At 38.1% G+C, this 8,093-nt stretch overlaps 1 protein-coding gene across 8 annotated transcripts in view; it reads right to left on the minus strand.

The window, feature by feature from the left end:
- AMBRA1 (autophagy and beclin 1 regulator 1) overlaps positions 1 to 5,788 on the minus strand; it is a 152,496-nt gene extending 146,708 nt beyond the window's left edge. For 2 of the 8 annotated variants that reach the window (XR_004323179.1, XM_032488553.1), the window contains exon 1: positions 5,549 to 5,773. The gene's annotated coding sequence lies outside the window, so the exon portion shown is untranslated. Of the gene's footprint in view, positions 1 to 5,548 lie in introns of all 8 variants that reach the window. The other 6 variants (XM_032488552.1, XM_032488550.1, XM_032488551.1 and 3 more) reach the window with 5 other exon arrangements.
- Positions 5,789 to 8,093: the final 2,305 nt, after the last annotated feature.

Consider the following 8,093-nt stretch of genomic DNA (forward strand, 5'->3'; position numbering starts at 1 on the left):
AGCACTTAGTACAGTATCTGGCACTTCAAAAGCACTTCAGTGAGCACTGGTTCTGATCAGTTCTTATTATGGTATCCTCACCACCTACCACAGAGGTAGACATTCAATAAACATTTGCTGAATGAAAGACTGAGAAAAACAGACACCACTATAATCATTAAAAAGGTTTTTTTTAAATGACAGACCAAGAACATCATAGAGAGCTGGAGATAAAAACATAAACAGATAGTTACGGCAAAGACTGAAGAAACCCATAGTTTATAATGGCATAAAAGGGTAAGAGTATTGAAACACTAACACCACTGGATGCTGTTTTTACCGCTATGCAAAAAAAATATGTTCTCTTCCAGAAGTTTACCCAAGGTAATTTGGTGGCTTTGACTTTTCCGTAAATATTGTTCTTTTCCACAACTTTAATCACTTTCTTCAAAATCCTTCAAGCATGAATCACAGTTCAAAAAGATGGTAAAATTCAAATACTAATATTTTCTACCTGTTTGCAAAGAAACGTTCTTGTCTTCCTAAAATAGCTCTAGACTTTTGCTACATATATTAAAAAATCTTCAAAATTTTGCCATCTTATACCTGAATTCTTTCAGATATTGTTGCTTTCAGAGTTTTCTCTTTCCCAGTAAAGATTCATCCTCTTACTTTAATTTAAAGGACACCAAAGGGAAGGAGGGACAAATACGTTGCTTTAACTTCCCATTTTGTATTCAAGTTTTCTCAAAAGACCCTAAACTTCAATCTAAGCATCACTATTATTTGTTCTCCTTTTGAAGAACAAATAATCTCCACCTTGTTATATTAAAAATGATAATAGCTGGCATATATAGTGCTATGTGCTGTTCTAAATGCTTTACATATGTTAACTCATTTGATTCTTACAACCATATGATATTCTGCAGATGAGGAGAGATACAGAGACGTTAAGTAACTGCCCAAGTCGCAGAGCTAGTAAGTATTGGTGCTTTGATTTAGGCCCAGACTGCCTGACTCCAGAGTCAGGACCACTATGCTATTATTCAAGAGCTTGGAAGACTATTTTTCTGCCCTGTTTGCACAGGTCAGCTAGGCTGAAATACTCCAATTCTCTCCCCAAATCAAACATGCATATTAATCTTCTCCAACTCGGCAAAATTTCAGATGTTTCATTGTATCATAGGCATATATACCTAAGACAAAGTAATTCTGGTTCATGGGGAAAAAAGAATATATGTTCTATTCTGGGAAGCAGAAATAAACAAATGATGGAATCATGAAATGTGAAATTTGCCTCAGTTAATTCTACAGACAGAAATCTGATTCCAGTAAGTAGCAGTAAAAAAATGTTTGCAAAATACTTTTAATTTCTTGCAAGAAAGGTACCAAACAAAACTGTAGGTACTGGGAAGCATATAGCTGAAGTGGTAGAACACATGCTTACCATGCACAAGGTCCTGGGTTCAGTCCCCAGTACCTCCATTAATGAATAAATAAATAAGTAAACCTAACTACCGCCCTACCCCTTAAAAAAAAAAAGACTGTAGTTGTAGGTATTATCATATACACACTCAGCAGCAACCTACATCTTCCTTCTCTCAATTTCACGACAATGTTCCTAAGTCTCTCCCTTTATATAAAGCGAAATACTTCAGCTTATTCCCTGCTACCAACACCTGAAGGCATGTATCTAGTATTCAAATTCACTGAACTCAACTTCCAAGAAACAGTTATTTTGGAAAAAATTAATAAATGAAAAGTCATTAACACATTAGAAGTAAAAAATTAAACTTGTTAGTCAGGCATGCTGGATACTTATTAAGTCATAGTTATCCTTTACTATGCCAAATCCAGTGTCATCATATATTAAGTTACAGACAAATATTACATGTAGCATCTTAAATGAAGACTTCCACTGTGATGGCAACCGGGGAATTTTCATTTACTGAATTATGGTATGTTGCGACTGCAACTTTTTATGGGGGTTAAGATGCCAAGACTGAAAACCCCAATGCCCGTGAACGCCCAGTGCCTTCCTCACTCCATCTCTCTCTCTCAGTCCTTGTTTGTTTCTTTAATAGCACAGCCTAAACTTCAATCTTTGGAAGACAGGGAGTAAATATCCTTTGATTCCCCCTACCTAAACTTGCAGCATCTAAAACTTCTTTCTCTAGCACTTCTAAGGACATACTCCTTTCCACAAACATGTTATGAAGCTTCTCCAATGCTTGTTTAATGTTTGTCACCTCTACCGTCCATGACTATCAGGTACAATGCTGCCTTCAAAGAAGCAAGCTGTCCAAGAACTCAGATGACATGTGTTCACTGCTGCTATAAGGTTGCATAGAAGTTCACATTTGAAGAGCACTTCATCTTTTCAAAGCAGCTTCATATTGTTTTTCTCAATGAAAGTATTATCTTTCCCATTCTTTAAATACAGACACATAAAAGCAAAGCCTTGGATTTGTATCCCAGCTCTGCTACATACTTGCTGTGTTATCTTGGTCAAATTATTTACTCTTTGAGTTCAGTATCCATGAGGGAATTAATACCTACCTTAAAGGACTGTTACAAGTATTAAGGGAGATTATACCTGCAAGGAACATGACACAGTAAATGCTCAATAAAGGTCAGTAATCTTCGCTATGGCCTCCTTAAACAGTTTGTACAAGATTTCTTAGCTAGTAAGCTGGTAAACCTAGAACTTAAACCCAGGTTTCCTGATTCCTTAATCTGTTTTCTTCTTACCGCATCACTTTGGCAGACTGCCACATACTACTGAGCACACAAATATTTTCTGACAACAACCGATCACAAAATTTTAATCTATCAGTAACAAATTTTAGCTTTGAGAAAAGGGGAGAAAAGAGATCTAATTAACTAAGAGGGGAGAAAGTTGGAAAATATAAAATATAAACTACCCCCAAACAGTAGGACAGGCTGTACCACAGCACTTCTGTACAAACAAAATTATGAGAAGAAACAGAAAGTTCTGAGTTTATGAGGAACAATCGGAGAAAGAAACGAGAATGACTATGATTAAAGGAACTTAAGGGTTTTTTTTCCCTTGGTAAACCAAACCACTGGGCAAAAAGATTTGCATCCCATTCCAAAATAACTCTATCCAAGACTGAGACATCTCTTAAAAAAAGAGACCTCAGTGTGCTAAGAACAAAACTTTTTCTCCAATTCCTTTAAGAGTGTGATAAATGGGAAGAGAGAGATAAATTGTCAACATCAACTGCCAACGTTCATGAAGATCTTTGAAGACCAAAAATGTTTGTTTTGGATTCACTATTAGTAAGCAGCATAAAGGAGCACGATCAAAAGAATCAAAGTTTAATAAGTATCCTAACACAAGTTGAAAATATGTTCAAAAAATTATACAGTATAAAACTAGGTTATTACTGTTAATAAAAGTTACCAACTGTTTTCAAGTGATGTGCATAATTAATCTTTTTCAAGTGGTATACACAACTCCTTCCAGGACAAGTTCAAGAAAGCAAAGATGTTAACATCTTCAATAATCGTCAAGAACTTTCTTACTAAAAGAGAAGACAGAATAATTCAGTCACATTATTTGTAAATTCTGAAACGAAATGCCAGAATAGAGCTTGATCTGACACTGACAGAACACAAGATTTAACCAAGAAAGGTAAAAGTTGAGTGAATTTCTATCACAAAGCAGGGAAGAATCTGATAAGAAGCTCTACCCCTCCTCACCACAACCAAATTTCTTGTCCTCCTCAATTCAGCTTAACCTTTGCTAATTACTTCCTATGGAAATGTGACAAAATGTTCCTAACATTTCTTGCTGACACTCACAGCAAACTCCATGTATTATTCAGCATTCATTAGAAGCCACTGAGATACTACACTAATTTTAAATTCTATGCAGAACCTACCAATCCCCAGGAGGTCATGTCCCTTCCTTTTCTAAATTCTTTCCTCTGACATAAATTCTCTTCCACCATAAAAATGTTTTCAGTGAACACACATTCTTAGCCTAACTTCCCAATCTAGATTCTCCATAAAGATAGTCTGGTGGCTCTTCATTAATCCCTTTCTGGGAGCCCTGAGGTCCCACTAACTAGGAAATCACTCATAATCATTTCATTTAAACCTTGCTGACCTAATAATACTAGTAACAACAACAACAACAAAACAATAATCTTTCCAAAACCCACATGTGAATTCTGAATTTGTTAAAGAACGTAGACTTGTAGAGTTTCCATTGAAGGACTATGAATTTGGTCTCTTCTCCCTTAAGAAAATCCATTTCCTATTACTGATTCTACATATATACTATGGAAATACTTATTCAACTTACAATGACCTGCAGGTTGATTATTTTTTTCAACAAAAAATTACACAAATTAGAATCATGACACTGAATCCAATAAAAATAAAATGAGTAAGAACATTTAGTCCCCAAAGTTTCCAAGCTGGGAGAGAAAAGAAAAACATAAGAGTTCCTAGAATGCTATCAACTTAAATAGCTCAATATTTGAATAATTTCTACATACAGCCTTTTAAACTCTAGTAATATGCAGTAACTAAGCCACTAATCAAATACAACAAAACTGGCCCTTGGGTTTCATCTGGGTTCTTCCTAGAAAGCACTCTCTCAGGACAAATATCTGACTTCAAAATCTTGACCATCCTCTGTACAACATTAACCATTTAACACTGCAGTTGAAAGATTTCCACTGAGAAACAGGCTGAGGAGCAGGAGGAGAAATAAGTGTCAAACAAAAAGCAAATCAGACAGCAAACAAAATTTTCTATCAAGAAACAGAAAGAAACTGTCATTGTTACTCTAGCTAAAATGATAACGGACTTTGAAAAGCGAAACAGCCAAAAGATAGCGCGGTTCCCTTTACTTATTATTAAGTCTCTAGTGACAAAATCTATATTCCCAGGAAGAAGGGAACACAGACAATCAAACGACAAATCACTATGTGCATAATATGGTAAAATGAAAAAAAAGTGAACTGGTAAACGACAAAAAATGACTTACGGTGCATTTAAAGATCTGTCTGGAATATGGGAAAAAGTCAAGTCCCAGATCAGCCTCAGTTTCCCCAACCAAAAAAGATGAGAACATGACACTTCGCTCAGAGGAGCCAGAGGGCCCTGTTCCACCTGCCCCGACCTATTCAAGGGTCCCTTCAAAGGCCGAACTCAGAGGGAGTCCCCAGTGCAATTGAGTCAAGCCAACTGGAGCCTTTGAGGGTAGGGAGGAGGAAGGGAGGAGGGTCAAAGCGCGCAAAGCTCAAGCCGTTCCTGGAAAGCGATTTTCCCCACACACTGAGGGTGCCGACACCCGCCCCAGACCCAACAACCCTCTCCCTACCAAACCACACTGGACATCCCTCCCTCCTTCCGGCTTCTCCCTTACTTCCCCGCCGCCTCTCCGACCGCGCCCCCGAACGCAGCCGGGCTGCTCCACCTCTGGCGGTGTCTGGGCGGCTGACCCGCCCGCCCACCCGCCGGCGCCAAGGTCTTCTCAACCCGGCGGCGGAAGGATGCCGGGCCGGGCCTCCCAGGCTCCTCCCGGGCCTACCTGCAAGGCGGGCGGGGGCTCGGTTTGCAGCTCAGAGGGTGGACTGAGCCACACACCAAAAGAAGAAGCAGGAAGGAAGCAAGGGGTCCGCTCTACCAACCAGCGGGAGAAAGAAGCCTGAGAGCGGGGCCCCGCGGATAAGTCAGCCTTCGACCCGGCGCCGCCGCCGCTCGGGAGACATCAACCAAGAAGACGGCGCAAAAGATCACCGAATACACGAACGCCCCAGACATCAAAGGAGGAGCGCCCAAGCAATCGTTCAAGGAACTACAGTCGAGCGCCGAAAAATAGCTTCGCTCCAACTTAAGGTCCGACTCCTGTCCAAGGCAGAAATAAACAAACCCAGATCATAATCCTTGGAGTAAAGTAGGCTGGGCTTCTGCCATTTTCTGTGTCGGTTGTCGACTATTTAAGTTGTTTGGAGAACTGGAGTATTTCTTGAGTGTTGAAGGTCAAGTCACAGTATAAAAACACTTGTTATCTAACTATATAGTTCAGCAACTACGTTTTGGACCTCCAACACTATTTATCCCCATTGAGCAAATTTGACCTTAATTTTCTCATGGAAGTGAGATGAATAAAAGAGAAAGATAGGAAAAAAAAAAAAGAGAGAGAGAGAGGTAGGTAGACAGACAGACAGACAGACATATGACAGAGGCACAAAGAGAATGTGATAATCCAGACTGAGGAACAAAGTGAATAATCTGTATTAAAAGCACCAATTTAGCTCCCATAAGCACAGCAAAGAGAAGCTGAGAAAGCTCAGGGTTGTGAAGTCTGACCTTAAGTCAGGAAGAGAAAGTAATACACGACTGCTCTTCTCTTTTATTTTATTCCAAAGGCCTAGAACCACAAGTGTGTTTCTTACACAATGACCAAAAGTCTCTTTGGGTTCAGAACCTAACAAAGTGTGTTGATGTTTTTATCATCACAATAGCCTCTTTCTGAAATCTCTTAGTAGACAGATTAATATGGTCAGCACAAATATAGATTAATATGTTCACCCCAGGTACAACTGAATAAATCACATAGATCACTACAATATGGATTATTAACTGTTAGCAATAATAGTCTACCTTACCTCCTCCTAAGAAGGGAAGAGACTTGGAGAGTAAAGATGTAAAAAGAAAACCACAGACATGGAAAACAAACTTATGGTTACGAGGGGAAAGAAGGGTGTGGGATAAATTGGGAGTTTGGGATTGGCAGATACAAATTACTGTTACAGGATAGGTAAACAACAAAGTCCTATTGTATATCACAGGGAACTATATTCAATGGCTTGTATTAACCTGTAATGAAAAGGAATATGAAAAAAGAATATATATGTATGTATAACTGAATCACTATGCTGTACACCAGAAACAAATACAACATTGTAAATCAACTTTACTTCAATTAAAAAATATATATATATAAAAAGAACACAAGATAGTCTCAGCCTTTAAAGAGTATATAATATAATCAAAGTGAAAGACCACTTTCTTACATCAGTTTTATTTACAACTTATTATAATTAAATATATATATATATATCCTTTAAATCCATGAAAATATTTAAGGGACAACTCATGTATATAAAATGCAGGATAAGACCATGATCCACAATATAAGGAAACAACACTGGGCTTTGTTGTCTCTCATGGTTTTAGAGGACTTTTTAATGAGTAAACATTGTAGCAACATTTATAAAAGTCTAAAAAAAAAAATTTTAATAATTTGCTTCCAAAACACAAAGTTTTAATTTGTTCATGTTCCCATGCAGTCCTTGGAAATATTCTACATAATTTTTTAAAGTTTAAGCAGAGATACAACAGTGTTATTGTTCTACATTATATCATTACATTATGTAAATTAAAATCTTTAATAGTTGTTATTGTAAACAACTGCACAATATTCCGTTAAGAGAACATACTGACCATGCTCCCCATTTTGAATATGAATGTTGCTTCCAAACACTTTCTGTGTAATAGGTATTGCTGCTCCTGGAAGAGGCAGTTATAAACTTACTAATGATTATGATCTACTGCACATAAACAAAAAGAATAAGGAAGCAAAGCAGAGGTTTATTTCCCTGTCGTATAAAAGAAATCCAGAGATGTGCAGCCTAGGGTAAGGTGTGGCCGTTCAGCATCAGGGACCAGGCTTCTATCTTGTTGCTTTGACATCTTCAATAAGTGGTTTTCATCTTGGGTCCAAGACAGCTGCTCAAGCTCTAGCCATCATGTCTACATTCCAAGCAACAGGAAGCTGAAAGAGGAAAGGCATGTCTCCTAGCCATAAGGGCACATCTTGAAAATAGCACAGGACATTTCCATTTACATTCCACTGGCCAGAATGTAGTCACATAGCCACACCTAACTGAATTTGTCTTTATCCTAGGAAGTCATGTACCCACTAAAAGTCAGAGGCAAATGGATACTAGGCAACAACTAAAGCAGTCTCTGCCAAATTCCTCATGCCAGATGAGTAGCAGGCAAAGAGACTGCTTTGCTGTCATCCCAGGGCTGAATTTCTACTCTTAGAATATATGCTTTAAAGAAGC

This window comes from Camelus ferus, chromosome 10 (assembly GCF_009834535.1).
Source record: "Camelus ferus isolate YT-003-E chromosome 10, BCGSAC_Cfer_1.0, whole genome shotgun sequence".
Taxonomy (NCBI): Eukaryota; Metazoa; Chordata; class Mammalia; order Artiodactyla; family Camelidae; genus Camelus; species Camelus ferus.